The 23,187-nt window shown below is 44.1% G+C and overlaps 1 protein-coding gene across 1 annotated transcript in view; it reads right to left on the minus strand.

Moving 5' to 3' along the window:
• LCP1 (lymphocyte cytosolic protein 1) overlaps nucleotides 1–9,716 on the minus strand; it is a 33,047-nt gene extending 23,331 nt beyond the window's left edge. Inside the window, exon 1 of the mRNA XM_055802308.1 lies at nucleotides 9,500–9,716. The gene's annotated coding sequence lies outside the window, so the exon portion shown is untranslated. The remainder of the gene's footprint in view (nucleotides 1–9,499) is intronic.
• Between the last annotated feature and the right edge of the window lie 13,471 nt (nucleotides 9,717–23,187).

Raw genomic sequence — 23,187 nt, forward strand, 5'->3', positions numbered from 1 at the left:
AATGGGTGGCTGGAAGGAGTTTTTTCTGCCTTTCCTCTCACCAAAGGTATAAAGCAGGAGGAAGGATTAGACTTTCCCTTTCTACGCACCTGTCTTAATAATCAGAAAGTGAAAGTTTACTTCCCTTTGTCATATTATTTAATAGACTGCCAAAAGATGCACGTTATACCCCTCTGCTTTTTTGTGCACCTACTGTCCCTTGCATCTATTCATGAGGAAACTGTTCAGGAGACAATCTATTATTCTATATTTGTCAGAATGTCTCTAGTGTCCTATGTCTCTTTAAGTATTAATTAACCAAGCAACTATTTAAATAGAATAGAATGGAAACCCGAGTTGATCCTGGAAAGTGGTTGCTGTAGCTACAGTGTTCAAATGGGGAAAAAAAAAATCAGAAATACCTCATTCCCAGACTAAAACCAGCATTGCATCATGGAGGCTTAGATTCCAAACTTTATAGAAGGATATACAGGGATAATTTTAAAAATTAGAGGTTTGCTACAGCCTATCTGGGCTTCAGGTCTAATGCTGTCTTGAACTCGTGCATTGATTCCTTGTATCTGTGAGAACCAATCTGGACATGGCTTTGAAAGCCCAAAGGCAATCTCATGGGGTTAGCTTTTTGTCTGCTGTCTCCCTGTAGCATTGCGCACCCTTTTTTTGCCACATCACTGTGGTTTTAGGGTAAGGACAGCTTCCAGAGAAAAATCTGTTCATTCACTCCAACCTTCATAGGCAGAGAAATGCAGCATAATCCACAATGCAGTCACATACTGGGGCACGAGAACCCATGTGCAGCTTTAGCACAACAGAGCTGCTGGTTGCTGCCGAAATACTAATATAATATTATAAATTTTTCTAACCACCTTACTTTCAAACATTACCTGTAAAAAGCCCTGTGATCCACTAGCAAAATAACGACTAGGTTATATATACTCAGGTAGAATTAGATCCAGTCTCGCTCCTTCGTCCTGGTACCTTTCCTGCCTCTGACTCCTCACTACCAATCTTTTTCTGTTGCATGCTGTGGTTTTTTGCAGTACGTGGATTACCTAAAATGCACCTGGACACATGAAAATCTTACACTATCAGCAAGAAAATCCATATTCCACTGCAAGATCATCCCTTCCAGTCCAGTCACTTGATTAAGCAACGTAATTTGCGACATAACTTTTAATAGCATTAAGACTGTTCTAGAGCTTAACAGATAGAAACACCACAGGCTGTTGCCTACAACATTACTGTTGCAAAGAGTTTTACAAACTTGAGGAAAAATTATCACCAACATAAAATGGACTTTTCTTGATTGCATAATTTGTTGCCTCTGATCAGTAACTAACCAAACTGTTAAATACAAAGAACCCTACTAATAGTACATATATTTACGTGTGTGGGCATTTATACTAATAACACATAATAGGATGAAGGGCTTTGCTGTAATGAATCCTTCTGACATCTTTTTTAGGTCAATGTTATCCACTGTGCTGTAAAGGTGGTTACACTTAGCTGAGAAGTCAGATGAATCTGTACCAAGCATGAGAACTGGTCCTGAGGACCTAAGGAGTAGTTGTACTCGGGTGATGGAGGTATTGTCACTCCCCACCCCAACACACAACTGGGTTTCTTCTGCATTTTCATGTCCTTAGTATCTCTTCATTCCAGCCTGTCAGCTCCAGCATGTAACATCACCTGGTGCTGCTGATTAAAAACCAGCTCTCTGTTTAGGCAGCAGTGAGATTTGGACAGGCACCCTCTGTCAGCCAGCCCCGTCCTGTCATCTGTGCAGCTCTTCTGGCAGGTCAAGTGCATCGTAACTCATCACCTCTCTGAGGGTTTGACAGTGGGGCCCATCACAGTACATCTGCCATGTAAAATCCATACCAGCAAGAAAATCCCCACCTCTACACAGTTTCAGGGTTACCTCTACTCCTGGTTTTGGCAAGGGACATAATAAAGGCAGCAAAAGTGTTAAAAGTCTTCGCTGCACGTTTTCCAGGCTCACCCGCAGCCAGAAGATCTCTGTGAAGTTACTGAAAGCCCTCACATTTACACTCAATTAATCAAAATCAGAATTTGCAGATTAAAGATTTCAGGGTTATTCACAATTAAAAACAACTGTCATTTTTTTAAATTGTTCAAGTAGTAAAAGCAAAACATAGGGAAATCAAGAGAGTAAAAGTCCAATGCTTTAGCAACACACAGCAAAAAGGAGCAAACCCACTTTCAAAAAGCTACTTTTCAGTATATAAACTGCTTATTTTGCTTAGATCATTACAAGTAAATTATGATATCTAGGCACATAGAAATGTAAAATGCTTCTGGGTAATGGTAGGGGAGGTTTGGCCCAATATTTTCTTACTAATGTTATCAGCCAAGAGCAGGGTCATTTGCTTCTAGGGGTCAAGCGCTTCCAGCACTTCATCATCCTCAATGCAAACTGAAAATACCTCAGGCATCCCATCAAGAGGGCATCCAACAACCCTGGGTGAATAGTCCGATTACTGATAATCCACAAGGCATTGTAAGCATATGGTGCACTGCTCTGCTCCAAACTGTTTGCTAAATCAGTATGACAAGACAGATGCCGAGAAAAAAAGTGCAGAGGGTGGTATAGCAGCAAAGTATGTGGAGGTGACAGGTAATATGAACTAGTTGAAACAGCTTCTTTGAAGGGAGTGGCTGTTGAGGTGCTGAGAGAGGAGCAAAGGGAAAATCAGCAGATGAGAACCTGGGGATGGCTTTGAGCATGGAGATGTAGAGCAAGAAGCAAAGAGAAGGCTGGGCAAGGGTGAACCACAAGAAAAAGGGAGGGGAGTTTGAGAAGGAACAAATGCAAATGGCTTAGCTATCAGCACAAATGAGATTTTAAAGGTCAGCAGCAGCTGGGAGGAAGGATCTTGAACTTGGTGTGATCAAAGATCAGTGAAAGAACTGAGGTTCTTTAGAGAGAACAAGATGAAAGTCAGCACATGCTTGTATGTGGAGGCAGGATGCTGAGGAGGGGAATACAGCTCCACAGGTCAGAGCAAGAAAGCAGAACAGCCAACAAGAAAGAAAGGGATGGTAATAAAAATTCAGAAGGAAAAAAATCACTCCTTCAGACAGACTGAGCTTCAGATGGCATCAGGACATCTGGATTACACATTGCCTGAAAGTGACACTTCGTTCTTGTTTGCCAAACAGCATAAACCCACTATTGCAAAAGCAAAAATAAAGTTGTGCAAACTACTTCTTCCTCCCCAGAAGGCTGTTGATTTACAGATTAATGTAAAAAAGGGAAAATAGCCTCACCTAAGCTGCTGAGAATCGTACCAAACTGATATCAAAAGAGCCTCTACGAAGCACTGCCTTTCCTGCCATCATTTCCAAACCAATACATTACAGCCATGCCGTAAAGCTTCCTTTTATTTGACCTTATCCTCAGAAGGACCTACTATCACACTGATATTTTAAGAGATCTAATAACAAACAATTTTCAGTATGGAATATAAAGGAAGAACTAAAATAATCTCAAACCTGAACGTTACCTCTAAATTGAAACACAGCAATATTGATGTTCTTTCATCTCTTTCAATTTTGAAACCATAGCCTGAGAAGCTGCCTGGTTATGCATTAGTTGGCAAAGTGTGCACCCACCATGCAATATAAATAATAAATGGCAAATCCATTAAAACCTCAAGGTTTCCAAGGCTTGTATTAAATGGTTACCTTGTTTCATATTTTCCTCCACTTCTCTGGTGTTTAAGCCTTATTGCAAGCAAGGCAATGAAAGCCTTGAAGGTGTGAAACTGCACTTTACAGCTAGACATGAAGCTGTACCTTTCCCCAAAGCAAAAAAGTAAATTTCATGGGGCAACATTACATTTCACAAACACATACTTAAGTTGTCAGGAATGATTTAACTGTGAATTTGGTGCTGAGAAAGTTGAACAAATTACTAATATTTACTCACTTTCTACCATCAGGGCTTTATTATGTTAATGTACTAGTGCTTTGTTAGTAATACAACAACGCCTCTAGCTGTTGGAGTGATCAGATAAAGAACTGCATATGTGTTCCCCATCATATATACATTCCCCTATTTCTTCTGCTGTCTTCTCTTCATACTTTTTTTTTTTCTGAAAGTGATGCAGCAAGAGGCACATGCTGTTGCGAAACATAGCTGTTAGAGTTGCATGGGGCAGCGTAAGACTGTGTCTCCCTCTGCACACGAAGCTCTGCTTTTTACTTTATCAGAGCTCACAGCTCCAGTTCCTTTTCTTTTCTCTTTCTTGTCTCATCCACAAATTCAATTTCCAAATGTCCAGCTTTCCATAAGGGTTGGGGGATACTTCTCCAGCTCCTTTCTGCATTAGCCTTTCCCTCCTAGCTGATAGCAAAGAGGCACCACCAGCAATCCTCCCACAACACGCAGCCCGCCCTGGACAGTGCCACCAGTAGGCAGGAATAACAGAGGTGGCCTCAGAATTGTGCAGAAACTCTTGTGATAGATCTGAAGCATCTTGCAGGCCAGAAAAATACAAGGGAAAAGAGAGTATCTTGAGCATAGTCGATCTTTGCTCCATACCTCTTGCACCTTTGGGGCCCTCCTCATTCCTGTCACTCATCAGAATATCGCTGATAGTATAATCCTCCCTAGAAATATTTCCCTCTGCCTTTCCCTCATAAGGTCCCACATGTAAATCTACATATCCATATGCATTTCTGTTCAAATTATGTCTCAGTCTGTTGATTTTCTACAGTGTGGAAGGGCTGAGGGGAAGACAAGAAAAGAGGAGATTTATGAGTTAGGCTCTGATAAATATTTTCCTTCTGGAGACAAGTTTTGTTATTTTAGTTCTCACCAAGGGGTGAGAAAAAGAGAAATTACTCAGTGGATCTCGTGTTGAAAGAAGAATCAATGCTATAACCACAACAGCATGGCCTAGAAGTTCCCCAATTTTAAAGTTTCATCCTGTGCTTATTGGCAAAAATCTTAAATTAAAATGCAACAGGCAAAGCTATCTTGTTGGCCAAACATATGTCAAACATCTTTTTCTACATAATTCAGAATAGTTTATCTCCCAGTTAAACTTCATATTTTCAGCATACTTGCTATTATCATGCTTCTCTCTCTTACAATTATTATTATTATTATTTGTTATTCTTACAGTTTTGATCGAAATAATGTGTTTGTATCCTGTCACTAGCAGGGTGATCCATAGTGCACCCACAGCAAAGTAGGACAGTAGCATTAACACTAAACTTCCCCAGCCTTGCTGCCGGGTTGGAGCAGTGATAAATTGCCACGGTGGCTCGAGGGCATCCAGCCATCTCAGACAAATAAACAATCCCACACATGTCCTTTATACTTGTTTAGCATCACAGCTTTCAAGCAGATTGTGTGGACGTTTTTTTGTGATAGGGCTTTTTTTTGCTAATGATATAAGATAAAAACTAGAACCCCTATATTACTTCCTTGCTGGTGAGTGTCACCATCTAGCCAGCTACTCACAGCATCAGCAAATACCATCAGGTTTTGAACCACTTGTCAATTAGATGCATTTCTTACACAACAACTTTGAAAATTACTTAAGAAGCACAAATTGCAACATCTTTGAACACCTGAGGTGGTTCATAAAAAAAAAGTTTGTTTTTCAAGTTGTGCACTTAGTGGTTTGACTATTTCCCTATTTAAATAGCTATAGTTATACACATGGATAAGAGGTTTTTCTAATTTCCTCAAAGATGCTGAGCTAAATTTTAAATCCTAAAGTAGACAGAAACATGCTTGGCTCTGTTAGCAATATGTAACTTGGATTACAGTACCTTCAATTGGGGTGGGATCTCACTGTTTAAACCAGCATACAAAACACAGAGAAGAGTCTTTCTGAAGTTATGGCAAACAGTTCCTCCCTGGTACATGATAAATACTCACAGTTTAGCCCACATTAAATGACAATCTTTGCCTCAAAGGCATTTTAAGACAGCAAAATCTCACCAAGTGTGCAGGCACTGAAATTAAGTTGTTGCACTTCACATATTATTTCATATACAATTTGAAAATACAGAGAAAATACATTTATCACTGTTCAGAAAGCAACACAGTGATGCCCATGAGTTATTTTCTTAATGTTCCATTTTATAAAGGACCTTGTTTGTCAATGTGATGCCTGAGTCCTAAATTAAATACGACTCAACAGGGCTTAGGAAGGGAAAATACACAGGGTTTGTAGAGAAATGAAGATCTCTTTCCAATATACCACTCAGTGGCAGGGTGTACTAATCCTTCAAGGAAACCGAAGAAACAGAGCTGTGAACCCATAAATACTCTCCTTATGTGTCTTTTATCTGTCAGATAAATTCTACCAGGGAGACAGCATATCTGTGCATATTATTTTTCAGTCAGAGCCTGTAGAATTTTTCTTACAAAAGAAAAAATTGACGTAGTACACTACATTTTTTGTTGGGTCACTTATCTTTTCTATCCCTTTATCCACACAAGCTAGCTAGCTTTAAAATGAAAACATTTTTATATAGAAAAAGAAACATTTTGATTATCAAATGTTTCCAGTGATTTTTTTCCCCTCTTTTTTTGGCCAAAGCTGGTTTTCAAACCAAGCCAAATTGACAAACAGCTTCTGTCATTCCACAGATGTCCTACTCGACAAGGAAAGCCCTGGCCCACCCAGTTCCACCTTTGCTAACTAAGGTGGGGGAAGAGGGGAGCACCTACAGAGGCTGCTTTGGATACAGGTATGAGGAGCTACCCCACCTCTGCCCCATCACGACTGGGATGGCAGATGTGACACAAAACCCAAGGCAGACAGATGAAAACTGCTCTTCCTATTCCTGTGAGGCACTCATTGTGCTGCAACCCAGCGGCAGAAGGTCAGGTCACAATGTACTGACTCAGTCCCAAATGCCCTGTGAAAGCCCCGTAACCGATACAAGAAAAGGAGAACGTGGCCTCTTGTTTCCAGCTTGTTAGCAGGAAAAGAGTTCCTCTGTGCATGGAAAGTATTAAAAACATGTTCCAGCTGTAAAAAGGAGGTGGGTATTTTATTTTTAGATGCAAACTTTATATTTGCGTTTGACTGATTGCACCTGGTTTTATGAATCTGTTACTGTTGCTCCAACACCAGCAGCTGTATTCTGCTCTCAGTTTTGCAGGACTCCTCACTGATTTCAGCAGGGATTCATAGGGGCTTAGCAAGCCCTTGAGTGATCAGGCTCTTCCACTCACCAAACCAGACCAGAACATGGAGAGCACATCTGAGCATAGCCCTCCTTACCAGCTGTCCTGCTACTTTGGACCCGCTCCTGCAATGGTGCCATGCTGGGAGATGTAAGGTCTCTTGAGTGTGCAAAGGGGAACTGAAGCAGGAACCAGAGCAGTAGGACGCACAGTCCTCCTGTGCCACTTTCCTCTGAAGAATAATTTGGATTTATGGCATGGTTGCTGAGTCCCCACCACTGGGCAGCCCTCATGGCTCACATGCTGTTCTCCCTGTGAGCGCTGCCTCCATGTCCGGGACACCCCGCTTGTCTCATCTGGGGGTGGCGATTTATTTCCCATCCTAGTTTTCCCCTTTGATAACTGCAAAGATGCGCAGAGAGATCAATGCAGAGCCTCCTACACTGTCTTGTAGCACCTAAATACTATTTCAGGGTTTTTCGTATGTATTTTTCATTTTGATAAACGTTTTATGTTTTGTATCAGCGTTTTACTGGAGTCTGCTGTTCTGCATGAAAGGGCTAATAGTATGAAAATCAGCTACATTTCTGAATGCATTGTACTCTCCTGGTCGCCTCCATCTCCTTCCTTCCCCTTTACTCAACCCCTTTATAAGGTTCTTTCATACTTCAGAAAAAACATACGGTGATGACTTTTGCTGTAGGATTTCTATCAAGATAGCTCTGCTCCATGCTACACAGATGCATTTTAAGCTGCTTGTGAATGAAATCAGAAGGAAACATGATAAAAAAAAAAAAATTTGGTAGCATTATACAACATGATGGAGTGCATGGTAGGTTCTGTGAGCAGGGTGAGAGAAGTGTCACCACTGGACTTGTTTAAGTATGATGAGTTTCATATAGTTTCTCAAACACTGCATAACCGTAGCAGTATTCAGTCCAAACCCTTACTCGGTTTCCATTCAGGAAGCAGATTCAAAACCAGCAACAGAATACAACCTTTTTTTGACCTGTTGTGTGAACACTGTCTTCAGCTTCTGAGCTAAGCAAATCTGGGTCTCACAGTCAGGACTGAAGCAGAAATCCCCATCCTTGCTACCAGCAAGCAGGGAGGTACTTCCCAGTCCCTCGTGGCTCTAGCATCTCTCCTCAACGGAGTTTCCCACCACAAAGGGGGTTTCAAAGTCTCCTGTCCACTCCGGAGAGCTTCCCCAGCCCCACCCCTGACCCTGCACAGACCCTCTGGCCCCATCTCGGGAGGGCAAGATCATCCCTGTGTGAGAAGCAAGAGGGGAGGGAGGCAATACATGCCCAAACCTCTCTACATGAGATGTTTCAGGGTGTGATCTGCTTTTATCAAGACAATCAAACCGCTGAGCATCCATCTGCACTTCTCATGGCACAATCTCACCTGCCATTTGCTAGAGATCGTCTTCACTTGATATCTGCAGCAGTGAGGCACCAGCTGGCCAACTTTGTCTGTGGCTTCAGTGACACTAACAAAGGCCTGAGGTCCCATTTGCTTGAAAAGTCAAGTTGCTCACAGATTTAAGGGTCAGTTTACAGTGTTTAAACCAAATCCATGTGCTGAGGAAGCCAGTATCTGACAAAAACAGCAGTCTACTGCTCTTACGGAGCAAAAAGTTAAGCCCAAAGGCTCCTGTTTACAATGCTACCACCTAAACCTTCTGTAGACATTTGCAAGACACAGTTGGTCTACAGCCTGAGCTGAAATCCCAAAGAAGACAAGGGGCAAGCCTGACCAGCTTCAACAGTCAAGATCTTAAAAGGCAAATACAATGTTAGAACCTCCTCATATCACTGTTTTTAAAGCAGAAGTCCCTACTACACTCAGGGTCCTTCATGAATCAGTTTTATTTGTTCTCTGAAGAGTGAAGTTACATTTATAAAAGCCTAAGATAAATGTCTTAACAGTCAGCAGGGTAGATTGTAAACACTATGGGCCAAAATACATTAGCTTTGTGAATCAGTGTTTTTCATCACTGGAATGAGAATTACCTCCTTAGAGGGATCCACTCTGTAGTCTAAATAATGGCTTCTGACTTTATCATACCCTGACGAACCAACGCAAATTCAAAGACTACCACCCTACTCAGTCAAAGACCACTCTGCCCAATTAAATCCATCAAACACTTCCCTGAAGGTCAGTAGAAATGCTGTGCACAAGACGATTGGAACATGCTTCATGCTGTACAGACCTGCACTGCTTTGTCGTTGTGACCACAATTTCCTGCACAGTTAAACTGTTCATACACTCAACGAGGGCTGCTTGCTAAAAGAACAGCGTGTGCTGTGATCTTACCTCCCGGGCTCAAGCGGTGGGTCCAAACTGCGGGCACAACAGCTCGACAGCTGCAAATCCAACAGAAAGAGGAGAAGTTCTTAAAAAAAACCAAACTTCTGGTGGCTGGGGAACTGCCAAGTAGTATGTCGAAACAGGTTGCTGCGTGACGAGGAAAATCTTCCTTTTCTGCAGAGCAACTCGTCAAGCCCAAGACTGTAAGCCCAAGACTGAGCCCAGAGCGGGAAGTGACTGGTGACAAAACATCATCGTGAAATAGATTGTCTTTATAAGGAAATTCTCTGGTCTCCCTCGCGTCGTTACGCCTACAATAGGTGCACTGATGTGTACTGCTTCCTCTCAGTTTTACCCTCTTTGGTTCAGTTCTCTTTCACTAAGCAGATGTATACGCACCAAACACCTTCTCTTTTTGGTGATAAAAGCAGCCATGTTTTAAATTTGCATGACAACAAGGTCTGCAGTCCTACCCTGCGTTCAATACAGGGCTGGCTGCAAAGTCAGGCTGGGGCTTTTGGGGCCGCATCTCCAGGGATGGAGAGTCCTCAGCATCTCTGAGCAACCTCTGCCAACATTTGACTGGTCTCACTATGAAAACTTTTTTTCTTTGCATGTGGTTGGAATTTCCCTTGATGCAACTTCTGACCTTTTATTCTCAGTGCACACTGACAAAAGGCTGGGTCCGTCTTCTCTGTAAGTTCCGATTAGGTAGGTGTAGGCACCAATAAGATTCCCCTCAGCCCTCTCTTCTCCAGGCTGAACAAGTTCAGCCTTCTCTGCCTCTTCTTGGATCTCATGTATTCCAGCCCCTTGACCACCCTGGTGGCTCTCTACGGTTTGTCAAAGCCTTTCTTGTACAGGGGAGCCTCAAACAGGACACAGTGCTCCTCACGCCACCTCACAACTGACACTAATTTCAAGGGTATGTTTCCCAGCTACACTGAGGGTCAAGGGTAAAAGTGTGTGATGGATGCAAACATTAGCTGTCTTTCAACCCTGGTGATGCAGCATTGCAGAAGCTGTAGCAGAACTGAAAACACAACATCAATAGATGAAAATGATTCATCAGTCCCATGGGGATTTTAACAAATGTCCTGCCTTAAGAGCAGAATTCCCACCACTTTCCATAGGCTGAAGAATCATCCTTCAGCTTCTTTAACAACTTCTATTCTGACTTTTACTACCTCTGAAAACAGGCAGCTGAAAAAATAACCCAACTGAATGGGCTTTAATGAAAAAGCTGTCATTCATGATTCTTCAGACCAGCTGAACCATCAGCTACAAGCTTATGTCAGAGAGCTTCAGGAAAACCTTCTCATGAACAAATCCCCATAGTTAAGATCTATCCTTGAAGCACACGTACATTTGCTGTATTCAGAATTACACTGAAATATGTTCCAGGCATTTATGATTACTTCCTTCTACTAGAAAAATACCTCCTGTGTGGTATTTCGTTATTTGACAGACTCCCCTTCTTTGTTTGCTAAGATATTTAACACTAGCCTGATGATTTGCCCCAACTTTTTTCTTACAGGCTTTTTCAAATCCTTAATTATTTCTGTTGCACTCCACAACACCTCCTTAGATGCTGCAGTACCTTTTCTGAGATAGGGAAGAGGGCACCAAATGGATGCATGCCTTAAATCTAACATCTTACTTGCACAGGAAAACTAGGGGCGGGCGTTTTCTTATCAGAGACGTTTGCTAAGCACTCTTAACATCCTCCCTTGAGTTATCATAGCTGTTGCAGAAGTTAGGTGAGGTACTCAGATTTTCCACCCTAGCGTATGATATTTTATATTCATCTCATTTAGACTGAGCTTAATCCTGTGTCATCAGCACACAGTACTGATTCATACCAGGACATATCAATAAGCACCAGCTGTGCTTAAAAAGTGCTCAAACAGCTTAGAAATACGAGAACAGTGGGGATGAGATTTAAAGTATGATGGATTTATAAACAACAAAAAAATTATATATTTGCCATATGGACCATGAATCCCTTTTCCTTTTGCTGCTTTACTGCAAGACCTACTAGAATGTCACTGTGTATACCTAAAAATGCTGTCTCACCAAAATTCACTAAACTTAAATAGTCTTTACACACAACCTGAGCTGAAGTCCTGTCATGACAACGCACTATTTAAATTCTGCACTGTGCATCCTTGAAGCATCACACAAATAACAATTTTATTGGGCAGCACTGAAATACACTGCATTGGTACAGTGCAATAGTTAACTCCCACCTGTACCTGGTTAACTTGTACCTATGTGATGCTTGTTTATGGTATTGCTGGCAATATATGATTATATACCAATGATCTCTCTAATGTAATTTCTTACACAGGACAGGATACTGCAGGCAATCATTATAGTAACTATTTCCTAGAAGTGTGTTGAATCATAACTCTTCAATATAAATGAAGTACGCTTACAGTTAGCAACAGACTGGTTGGTGTTACGATAGGATGTGCTGTGATACCGAGTTCAATGTCCATTACTGTCCCCCATTAGAAAAATAATACATTTGACCTACACCTCCAGTCTTAGGGGCAAAATCTCAGTACAGCTACTGTGAGATTTACTTGAATGAAAGGCAGAGGAGTTAGAAGGGTGTTCCTCCAGTTACATGCAAGGATATTAGGAAGCAGCTAAGATGACTATTAAGAACCATAAATTAACATGTACTGTGCCTAATCACTGACAGAGAGAGGACTATAATTATGAACAGACTATGCCCCTGAGCCACAGCCAAACAGGTTCAAAACCAATCCTTTCCCCTCTGTTGTCACCACTAAAACACATCAAAAGCCTTGCCCCTTATCATCCCTGTGCCTGAAGGACCTTTCTTTCCACGTACCTTTTGCAGCACTGATACTCTCATCCTGCTGCCCGTGCAATGCAGCCACGCTTCGCTGCAGGTCAGGCAGGCTGTGTCACTGCAGGCTTCAAACCCTTCCACAGCTTTTGTCCTCCTCTCTTGCAGCCTTGGCTCTCCTCTGCCCCTGCCTCAGCCCTGCCAGCCCTGAGCAGCAGCAGGTGTTCACTCCTGCCTCCTCGCCTGCCAGCGGGCTCTCACCTTCCTCCCCTTCACCCCTGGGTGTCGTGGGGAGCCTTAGCAAGGGCAGCCACTGGCCACCTTCTCCTGTCATCAAGCTTGGATATTTCTTAACAAGGTAAGAGGCAACCCAAAAACCCTGCAGGAACCATTGATCCCAATTGGTTTCTGCCAATGAGTGGGAATTAAATTCAAAGGAACTGGGGCATCTGCCTAAGAAAAGGTACAGCAGCAGCTTCAAATTACTTGGCAATATTGTGTTCTGGCAGCCCAGAGGGGGTCTGCAGGGATCCCCAACTGAGGAGAGATTTGAGGTCTGCTGTAGGTGAACAGTTTCCTTGTGGGAACTAGGGAAGAGTATTCCTGCGGTGGCCTTTTCTGGCACGACCACCTCTTTCTTGGCTCTTGCATTTGTAACTGCTCACTGCAGTCTCCCAAGACCCTCTTCCTTGGTCTTCCTGGAGACTGCTTCTGCTTCAGGGAATGAGTTGCTCCAAAGGCCATTATTTTGCAAAATCACATTCGTATCACACACCACCTTCCCTTGCCGCTGCTGATACAGTCACAGGTTGTGGACTGTCCTCCTTCCAAGAACATACACAGGATGGGAAGGGCGTGGTGGGGAGCAAAGCAGGGACAGCAGCACAAATCTTCCAGACTGACAGTGGCAGCTTCCTGCGGACCTTGCAAAGTGTCTTTGTTTTAATGACAGCACAATTTTAAATGAACCCTTTGAGGGGAACCTCCTGGTCCATGAAAAACTAGGGCAAATCAAAATTAATGGAAATTATTTAAAAATTATCTCATTTAAACAAATAATATCTTGCTTTTACGTAAGTACAGAGTACCTGGTCTAATTCCCACTACAGTTTGATGCAATCTAAATCACACCTTTATTCCATGTGACCCCATTCTTGTTCCTATTGAAGTCAGTGACACTTCCAGTAGCCACTAGTGATTTAGATACTGAAATAACCTGCCTTGCTTCTGAAAATGGACCCTGAGAACTTAAATGCTGTTGAAAGGTAAATGAGTCCTTGTGAAGCAGGAGCCACTACTCTGATGGCATGTGCTCAGGTAGAGGGGAGGTAATCTGACCTACTGCTGGGACTGTCTGCGTTAGCAATGTATCTCAAAATGCCACTTGTGAACTCTGTGGGAGAGAGAATACTAAAGACTGGGAGCTTTGCAGAATGCATGTGAAAATAAGACCTTTTGTGCTGTATTCTTCCTGCATTACATCTGCCAGAAAAAGCCTTGAGAATACGAAGCAATAGTGGGTGATCCCATTGAATTGTTCACAACCTGGAAACCAGGGTCTTTTGCAGCTGGAATCATGATATCATGAAATACTTGTTGGTGCAACAAGAGCATCTCACTCTCTGTCTCAATCTGTTTGTGCAGGAAGGAGTGGGGCAGACCTGTCACTGCAGGACTTCACCTCCAGCTGGAGCCTGCCACTGAGCTGTCCCTCCCAGAGACGTGGGATCCCTGACCCTCATGCAACCACCACCCTCCATGCCAGGACCCCTTGTACCGGCACTCCCAGCGGTGCCCTGCACAGCCGCTGCACGGAGCCAGAGGAGGAGGGAGAAGGCAGCGTGGAGGGTGCTGGCCCACGCCTGTGCAGGTGTGAAGAAAATGAAGGGAAACCTCTGCCACACAGCAGGGCTGGCAGCCTTGAGCGGGAATTGGCAACAAGGCATTTTTACCTGGGCAGGAAGGGAAGCCTAGGCTCATATACTGGCACGTCTGGAGATAGAGGAATGTAGAAAGAAGGTCTCTCATACTGAAAAGCATGCTTTTGGCAGGGTCATTCTCAGGACCAGTGGCTCTCCAAACTCACACTTTCCCTTGGAGCTGGGCACAGGAACGACCAGGAGGATAATGTCCTGTTAAACTTAGGCTGGGAGACTGGTTTATGGTTTTACATGCTTGTGCAGCTTTTGGTTTCCAAACCCTTAACTCTGAAAACCCATCGTAGAGCCTTTTAAGGAAAACTTTATTTCAGTTTCACTGTCAAGCTGTCTTATTTAGGAGTCAAGATGAGCCACAACGCTCAAATAAGCTACGAGTAGACTGTTTCCACATCACAAAGCTAAAGATCACTCCTAAGCAGGGGGTACAACCTACAACCAGCCTAGAAAGATCTACACATCTCAAAACATACATTCAGGGCTCTGAGAGAGAACAGTGTCTGCTGGCAGAGGGTGAGACAGGGCAACAGTCAATTGTAGGTCCTGGAGCAGGTTGTTTCCTCAGCAGAAATAGCCAAACATCTCTGTGAAACAAAAAGCAGATAGCTCTGAGGTCATGGATGAACTTTGGGTTGTCGGGCTTGGTACCGAATTCCCAGTCATTTGCTTGAAAGTGATTTCCTGCACTGAAGTGACTGAATGTGTTTGAAAGTTTTCCTTATGGCCCAGTCCCAGGTCCTTGCAGTGAGAGCTTAGCCTTACTTAAAAGGCATAAGGAACAAGATTAATTTCTTGCAAGTAGCCTGAACTTTGAAGGAGAGGCATTTAAGCAAGTGAAAAATGGCAGGGAAGAAAACACCCTGTAAAATGAAAGCAATGATAAATAAATAACAGGAAAGTGTACACCCCACTACAAATTTAATAGGCTACACCCAGCCATGAATTATTGAGCAGAACCATCCATTTGCTGCAACGGCGAGTACTGGTGAAATATTAATAACGGTGCAGGAACTAATCTTGGGTTTTACTTGGTGGGAGAGTGAAAAGAAGAGGCTGGAAAAGCCTGGCCACTGTTAAGCAGCAGAGCAGCCACGGCCAGCAGCCAGCCCGCAGGTCTGACTGCAGCGGGAGGCGGAGGGCACGCGCCCTGCCTCTCCCAGGAGAGCACCCAAATCCCACGGCTCGAACAGAGACCAGCAGTGACTCCTCCAGCTGATATATCCGTTTCCAAAAGGATATGGGTCTAGAAGTGTCATTCACAGAGGCTGTTGCAACAATACTGGCTCTTGTGTATTTATTTTTTTGGGCAATCCTATGAAAACCAGAGTCTTGGTTAGACCCTGACTCAGCCCAAAACCTGTTTCTGAGCTGTTCGGGTTTTCTTTCAGGGTCTGGAGCACAAGTCTGGTGAGGAGCGGCTGAGGGAACTGGGGCTGTTCGGCCTGGAGAGGAGGAGGCTCAGGGAGACCTTATCGCTCTCTACAGCTGCCTGACAGGGGGGTGTAGGCAGGTGGGGGTCGGTCTGTTCTCCCAGGTAACAAGTGACAGGGCAAGAGGAAACGGCCTCAAGTTGCACCAGGGGAGGTTTATATCGGGTATTGTGAAAAAATTTCTTCACCAAAAGGGTTGTCAAGCATCGGAACAGGCTTCCCAGGGAGGTGGTGGAGTCACCGTCCCTGGAAGCATTTAAAAATGCATAGATGTGGTGCTTAGGGACACGGTTTAGTGGTGGACTTGGCAGTGCTGGGTTAATGGTTGGACCTGATGATGTTAAAGGTCTTTTCCAATCTAAATGATTCTATGATTCTACAATTTCATCTTTGTGATGAGGGAAAAAGTATGAAAACGTGACTTCGGTGGCTCAACTCGTCAGAGGCTTACAGGAGTAAAAAGCATGGAGAAACAGATGGAAAAAGTATTTTATTTTTAATTATAATTATGACACTTGATTTTGCCAAGCTGGGAGGAAACAAAGTCATGATTTCTGAGGATCTGAATTTGTCAAAAGCTGTCTCACTGTAACTTATCTGTTATACTTACAGTCTATCTCACCCAATTTTTGCTGAATAAACCATAGGTGGCTTTGGCTTAGCGGCAAAATGGGCTTCCCCAGACCCACCTGCCCTGCCTGCTATGTGGGCACAAGGCTCTGCCATGTGCCTGGGGCAGCTGTCACGGCAAAGATAAAGCACTTCTGCTGGGAGCCCAGGCGCCGCCATCCCACTGCCACAATTTCAAGTACCTGTCTTCTGCTGCAAGCTGGTCCAACTGCAGGAAAAAAACCCATATTTGTAAGTGAAGCTGCTCCCCCCAGACAAGTTCTCCACAGGCAGCTTTTTGCCAAGAAAAATGTAATTCAATTTCCTTTGGGCCCAGATGGAAATCTGCACATGAACACTTGTAGGACTGAACAAAATATCATGTGCACACAGGCTCACTCGCACACGTACCTTCTTGAATACTACATCATTATATTTTTATTTTATATGTTTTTACATTTTGGAAATTTTAACCTCCTAGGCTGTTTGCTTTCCTTTTAGCTTATTTTTCATTTTTTTAACTCAGCTTCTTTAAAAGCTATATTCCTGTATCTCTTCTTCTTTTTGTTGGCATTTTCCCCTTTATTCTCTCATTTTCCCTTTGCACATTTTCTGTAATTTTTTTCCCTTTTCCCTCCACCTCTTGCCATTTCCTTACTCCCTGGCTCATACCCTGTTTAAGCTCTCTCGCTCTCACGCAGTGTGCTTCTGTGAGCATTCTTCACAATATTTCTAAGGATATTTAGCTCAGAAGCCCCACTTCTTTTTACAGCCTCTTGCCTGCATTTTCCAAGCATGGTGGTCAATGGCCTGAAGTTCTGCACAGAAGCTGCCACTCAGAAACCTGTACAAGCAGTTATTAGTTCCCTGTTGGGAGGGGAAGTTTGCCTCCCGCAGGAGGAACTTGCTGCGTTTCTACAGAACATAAAAAAAAATGACAGAATGTGGAGAACAAATGCCCAAACCGAGGGCATTTCATTTCCAGCCTTGCCACGGCTGTGTTTGCAGAGCCAGCCCTGCTTCTGGCTCCGCAGCAGAGGGACTCGCCATGCTCCTGCGGGTGGAGGTGAGAACCAGCGCTAGGCTGACCGTGTGCTGCACTGGGTGACAGCCTTTCACTCAGAAGGAACACGTCCTGCATCGACTGGAGCTGCAGGAAGACAAAAAAAGATTGGGTGGTTTGGGTTTTTTTGATGGAGGCATCGGCATGGAAATTAAAGACAGGAGGTATCTGAGGTCAGGCTTTCTGCAAAGGTCCTGAATCCAACAAACTCTTACCTGGTACATCTCTATTTTTGGAAAAGGAATGCTTACAAGGCCACCCTCTTTCCTGACAAATCTAGTCCCAATAATGTTTTTACATGGTGATTAAGAAAACCTCCAATCAGAGCTTGTATTTGGGATTAATCCCTTTCATGATATACATAAACTAACAAATATGAGGGGAAAAAGCTTGGGAAGGGGGAGACACTTCTGCCCCTCTCTGCCTGCTAGCAATCGTGAGCACCGATTACAGCTGGTCTTACTTGCAATTCTGCTTCAGGCCAAGCCCCACAAAAACCCAGTTACAATTCCTTCATGTTTTCAGTATCAACTTTGCTTATCTCAAATAAGCAAAACCAAGCTTTTCCTTGCTTTTCTTGTTCTGTTTGGTTTTTCACTTTGCTGGTCAAACACCTTCCTGCCCTAGTGGTTAGCATTGACACCTCTTGGAAGCTCAGCTGAAATAAGGCTGGAAGCTCAGCTGAGATAAGGTTGAAGAGATGTGGATGCGCTCTGCAATTGGAGGGTATGCATCCAAAGACATGTTCCTATTCTATAAGTCTATACAGAGCAGTAGCCAGGCTTTGACAGTAACGGTGGCCAAGATTGTGAGGCTTTGCATGCCTAAGCAAAAGTTTGAGGCACCCTGGACAAGTTTTAGCAATCAACATATTTAACACCTAACTAAAATACGGTCAGGAAGACCCTCTGTATTGGGACAGTAGTTAAGTTAACAATCATACAGAAGGCGCATGTGGTAAAAGTGAAAACCAGACTAATTTTGCTGACTGCTTAAAGTGAAAGACCTTTGAGGGAACACAGAGAGATGGAAGGATCCACCACTCGAAAGCCAGTACCAAGTGTGACGTGTCAGATACTTATCAGCAGCACACAGATGCTGCTTGTGTTGCTGCCAGTGGGTACCATACAGGAGCTGCCTGCACTGCTAGGAAGCAGGCAGAGCACATCCTCAGACATGCAGGGGTGTTCCTCGGCTCTGCATCCTCATTTAGCTGCTCCGTTTTCTTTGCTGCTGTGGCAATGCACACCAAAAGCTAATGAGGCAAAGTCAACAGGTGTGTTTCCAAATGTCAGAAGACTCAAAAGAGCCCCTAAACAACTGTTCTTGAAAAGGAGCACAAAACATTAGCTCTTGCGTGTTATCTAAAAGACAGATAAACTTGAAACAAACATTAATTGCTCTTTTGACACAGCATTCAAGAGACACAGGAGAAACTGAAATGTTAAACAATTCAGCAGCAAATGAAAACTCCACAACTGTATTGATCTTCTCTGTGTGTTTGTCAGTGGTGTCAGGAATTTAGAAACCAAGGCCTTCTGCAGGGCAAAGCCAGGAGATAAACCCTGTGCTACCCAAGTGACACACACCAGTAATCCCAGCAAATGCCCACTTCGCTTTCACATATCATGGAAAAAGAACAAACCCTCCCAGGCAGCTGCCCAGAAATCCCCTGCACAAACAGCCCAAGGAGCAATAGTGGTTGGCCATATCCAGCTCTGCATCCCACTAAAAAAATGCACAGACCATGTCTTCCTTGCAGGTCACCCACAAGTCAACAGTGAGTCCATTTTCCCAGGCACTCATTGACCTGTAGGGAGCAAAAGCACACAACCCACCCCCTAAACCTAAACCCCAAAGGGACAGTGTCACTAGTCCTGCTCCTAGCCGACTTTGCTGCCCAGTTTCCATCCCTCATTCTACAGCTGGGCTGATGAGCGGGACAGCTCTGGAGATGATCTCGGGCAGATCTATTTAGCCTCTTCTCAGATAACTATCCGTGCCTCACACAATGAATGGCAAACACCCTCACCTCTGAGCTCAGCTGTTCCCAAACAGCAGGGACAGAGACCCTGAACACATTCAGGATGAAGGAAACCTTTGCAGATGATACCACTGGCCAGCTTATGTCATGACCTGGAAGTGAGCAACTGGCCAGTATGGACAACTGAGGCATGGCCAGCAGCCCTGCTGTCACTGCCCCTGGGTAGGCAACTGAAGTTGTTCCAAGGACAAGACATGGGCATGCAGGGAGTGTGGGGCTCGATTGCCCTGGTGAGCTGATGCCTGCCCTATGGCAGCAGGAGGGAAGGGGGAAAGCAGGTGTTCCATGGACACAGGGAGGATGGAGCCAGACAAGCTTCCCAAATAGCTGAAAGCCATTCATGGAACCTTACCCTCTGCCTCTGTCTCCTCTGCATATCCCACACAAGATAACTGAGGGTACACAGAGGAGAGATGGGCACCAGGAATACCACCTGAGCAGTAGGATTTCTTGATGCATCATCAGTGTAAGATGATTTCCTCCTGCAGTTTCGACACCCTGCAGTGCTGGTGACATTTTGCATGCTCCATGGGCACAAGGAGCAAGCCAAAGAGGCTGCAGTGTAAGTCCTCTGCAGATCTCCACAGCCAGGAGTATCTACATATCCACCCTGGGGGTTGCCAGTCCTGTTCTACCAGGCCCGTTCCCACTGAAGCTGGTGGCAGACATGCCTGGCAAGCACTGCCATGGCCAGTAATGTACAGACTGGCCACAGAGTCCACTCCAAAATTTTGGACCAGGTACAATAAGCCATGTTATTACTCAAGGATAAAAATGGCCTCAGTCACTATGAAGTGCTGGCCAGAAACCATCCTTCCTGGCACCTCAAGTTTGTGTAGAGGAATGGGTAAGGCAGCCAGGAATTTTTCTTCCAGAATGGTCCCAAGTGCTCAGCTTTTTTCCACTTTGCAGCTTTGTGTCTTCTTTGTTGCTAGGGCTAGTTTGTACAAGAGCTCCTGGAGCCTCTGGGTACTGTGGTTCCAGGAATGAAGAAAGATAGAGGGTAAGAAGGCAAGCTGCCCCAAAGGGCTGGCACTCTCCCAAATGAAACAGAGAGGGAGGTAAGAGGAACCAGATATAACAGGCAGACAGGATGGTTTGCTCTACCACCATCATTCAGGTAGCTGCAAAAGCATGGGGGAGAAGAAAGCGGGAGCACCTTCAGTTTTTACTACAATCCCCTTTGCTAGCCAAGACTGAAGGAATAAGATTGAGATGAAAGTCTAGCACAAACCACCAAATAGCTCAAGGGAAAGAGCGTTCAGTGTCAAGAGTGCCAGGAGCAGTCTGCCGGCTTGCTTTGGCTGGTTTAATGCTCCTTCAGGCATTTCTTTGCCTTTTCCCACCTGGTGAATTATGAGCTTCACATGAGCAGCAATGAGTTTCCTACATGACAGTAACTCTAAATCCTTTTCCAAGCATTAGTGTGGAAAGTATCCAAGTATCCAAGTTTTAGCTATAACAAAATATTTTCTTCATCTCTTCTACATATTACATGTACTGAGTAGTGTGTAATGAAATATCTGCTTTAGCTGTCACACACACTGCACAGCCAAACCATAGGAGAGCCAGGCAAAGACCTCCCACTGCAGAAAATCCCATCAGTTTGCCTGGTTCCTCTCCCTCCTCTGCACATGAGCTGTTCCTGCAACTGCAAAAGGAACAAAAACTAGGGGGCAGCTCTGATGGCCTGCAGCGATCCCCTACAAACCAGTCTTCTCCTGATTCATTTCGCAGAGGAGACCTCCCGTGCTCCTGTGCAGCACACTGATTAAGGGCATCCTCAACTGCATGCTGCAAGCTGTGACTCACACATCACATTTAAACAAGAGGGTTTGCAGGCACTTTTGCAAAGACTAGATTTAGTTCAGCCTGTTTGTATTTCCTCAGTAGTTTCAGCTGTATGTTGTAATCTGTTTCCTTCATGGCTGAAGATCTGTTACCTTTTATTTTAAAAATAAGTGCATTTCCACACCCCAGTGAGATTTCAGTACTGTGGGCTTTCTCTACTTAAAGCTCAGGGACACCTTTGGCAGGTGTATTTCTGGCCATGGCCACATGAATGAGGCACCGTGAGGACAGCTGGCATGTGAACTATTATGCTTCAGCTACTCTATGGCCAAGGGTTTGTTCCAGCAATGAATGGAAGAGATGTTGACTCATCAGTGAGAGATAAATTACTGTGCATTTACTAAGATCCTGTGTACCGGCTGCGCTGCAGCCTCCCCACAAAGCCGTGTGGTCCCCCTTCCTTCCCAGCACACAACTGTCTGCAGCCACAACCCCAGCTTTTACTAAAGGCCATCTTTTCAGCAAGTCTTCCTAGCTGCCCTCGCAAAACAAGTCAGCATTTAAGCAAAGGCTGTGCACTTCTGTCCAGAATTTCTAGGACATGCTGCTGCATGGGTTCTGTGCACCTGGGCCAATGCAGGAGTCCTCAAATCCCACCACAAGAAAGGCTCTAAGGGGAAGGATGAGAGGATAAATACATGGCAGATACATGGTAGTTCCAGCCTAAGGGGATACTTCTCTTGCAGCTGCAAAGATTTCTGTTTACCATTGGTTGCACAAACCCATTTAACTAAAGGTATGTAGATGCTGAAGGCAGAGTAGTGCAGAAATACGATTTGCTTAAAAAGCTAGCTTAAAAATTTGCTTAAAGAAGCTAGCTCAAATGCTGGTAGTAACCAAGGTGCCACTGACTAATGTAATTAATTAATTATTATTCTACTTTTTTATTTAAAAAAAGACATATTTTTAATACATGTATCTTGGAGACATCTCCTATGGTTTGAAATAGTGGTCTAACCATCAGACATCCTTCCCCTTCTGACTTTCTGCTTGTCTATATATCGTACGTAATTGTGAAAGTAGATGTTGAAGATGTCTGAACATTGGGATGCAAACGAGAACTGCAGACAAAGGCTAATGCTTGGGCACTCGAAGCTTTGCAGCAAGGGCAGCCAGCAGGGGTTATCTGAAAATCAGTGTCAAATGCCAGTCCTCACCTGAGGGCTGCTTTTGAATTGGCTTGAAAACTGGTTTTCTAATTCTAGGAGTGTAGCATCCACACAAAAATACTGGGGCTATACCAGTGGGTATATCACAGCATTGAGAAATCAGATGTAAAATGTGTCAGCTATCCTTTAAGGTGGGTCTAAAGGATCTTTAGCAAGGGTATTTTCCTTCTCTGAGTCACTATAAATCCCTGTCTCATTTTCTGGAAAGTATCTCTCCTTTGATACCTCTTTTTTGACCTAGCAATCTCTCTGAGGCAATCGGACAATATAAGAACTGTGTTTGCAATGTAAAAATAAAGAAACTGATTACTGCCTCATCCTGTAGAACAGTTACCATCATCAAGAAGCAAAACATTACTTTCTCTTTTCGGGATTTTTTTTTTTGCTAACTAATTATTTGTCCCAAATGCCTTGTGCATACTGACATGTCCAGTGCTACCTCAAACCCAACAACTTTTGCAAATATCAGGCCTCCTACAGACATGCATATTCAAAGACAGTTTCTTTTTAAAGAGTTTATGGTTGGTGTTAGTCCTGAGAAACACACTCTCATGAGCACGGGAGACTTTCAGCAGCTGATGACCCCATCTCATCAGGAAGGGAGTTGCACAGTGTTACTTCCTCTGCCCTATTTTCCCCTTGCACCATCTATCCATGTGATGTCTATGTTATTACTGACCCACTTCACAGGCAGCAGATGACCCCAGGCTTGGCACTTGGTGGCACCACAAGTCTTTCCCACCGGGTACAGGGGAGCCCGTTTCCACACT

Source organism: Falco peregrinus, chromosome 4, assembly GCF_023634155.1.
Source record: "Falco peregrinus isolate bFalPer1 chromosome 4, bFalPer1.pri, whole genome shotgun sequence".
Lineage (NCBI taxonomy): Eukaryota > Metazoa > Chordata > Aves > Falconiformes > Falconidae > Falco > Falco peregrinus.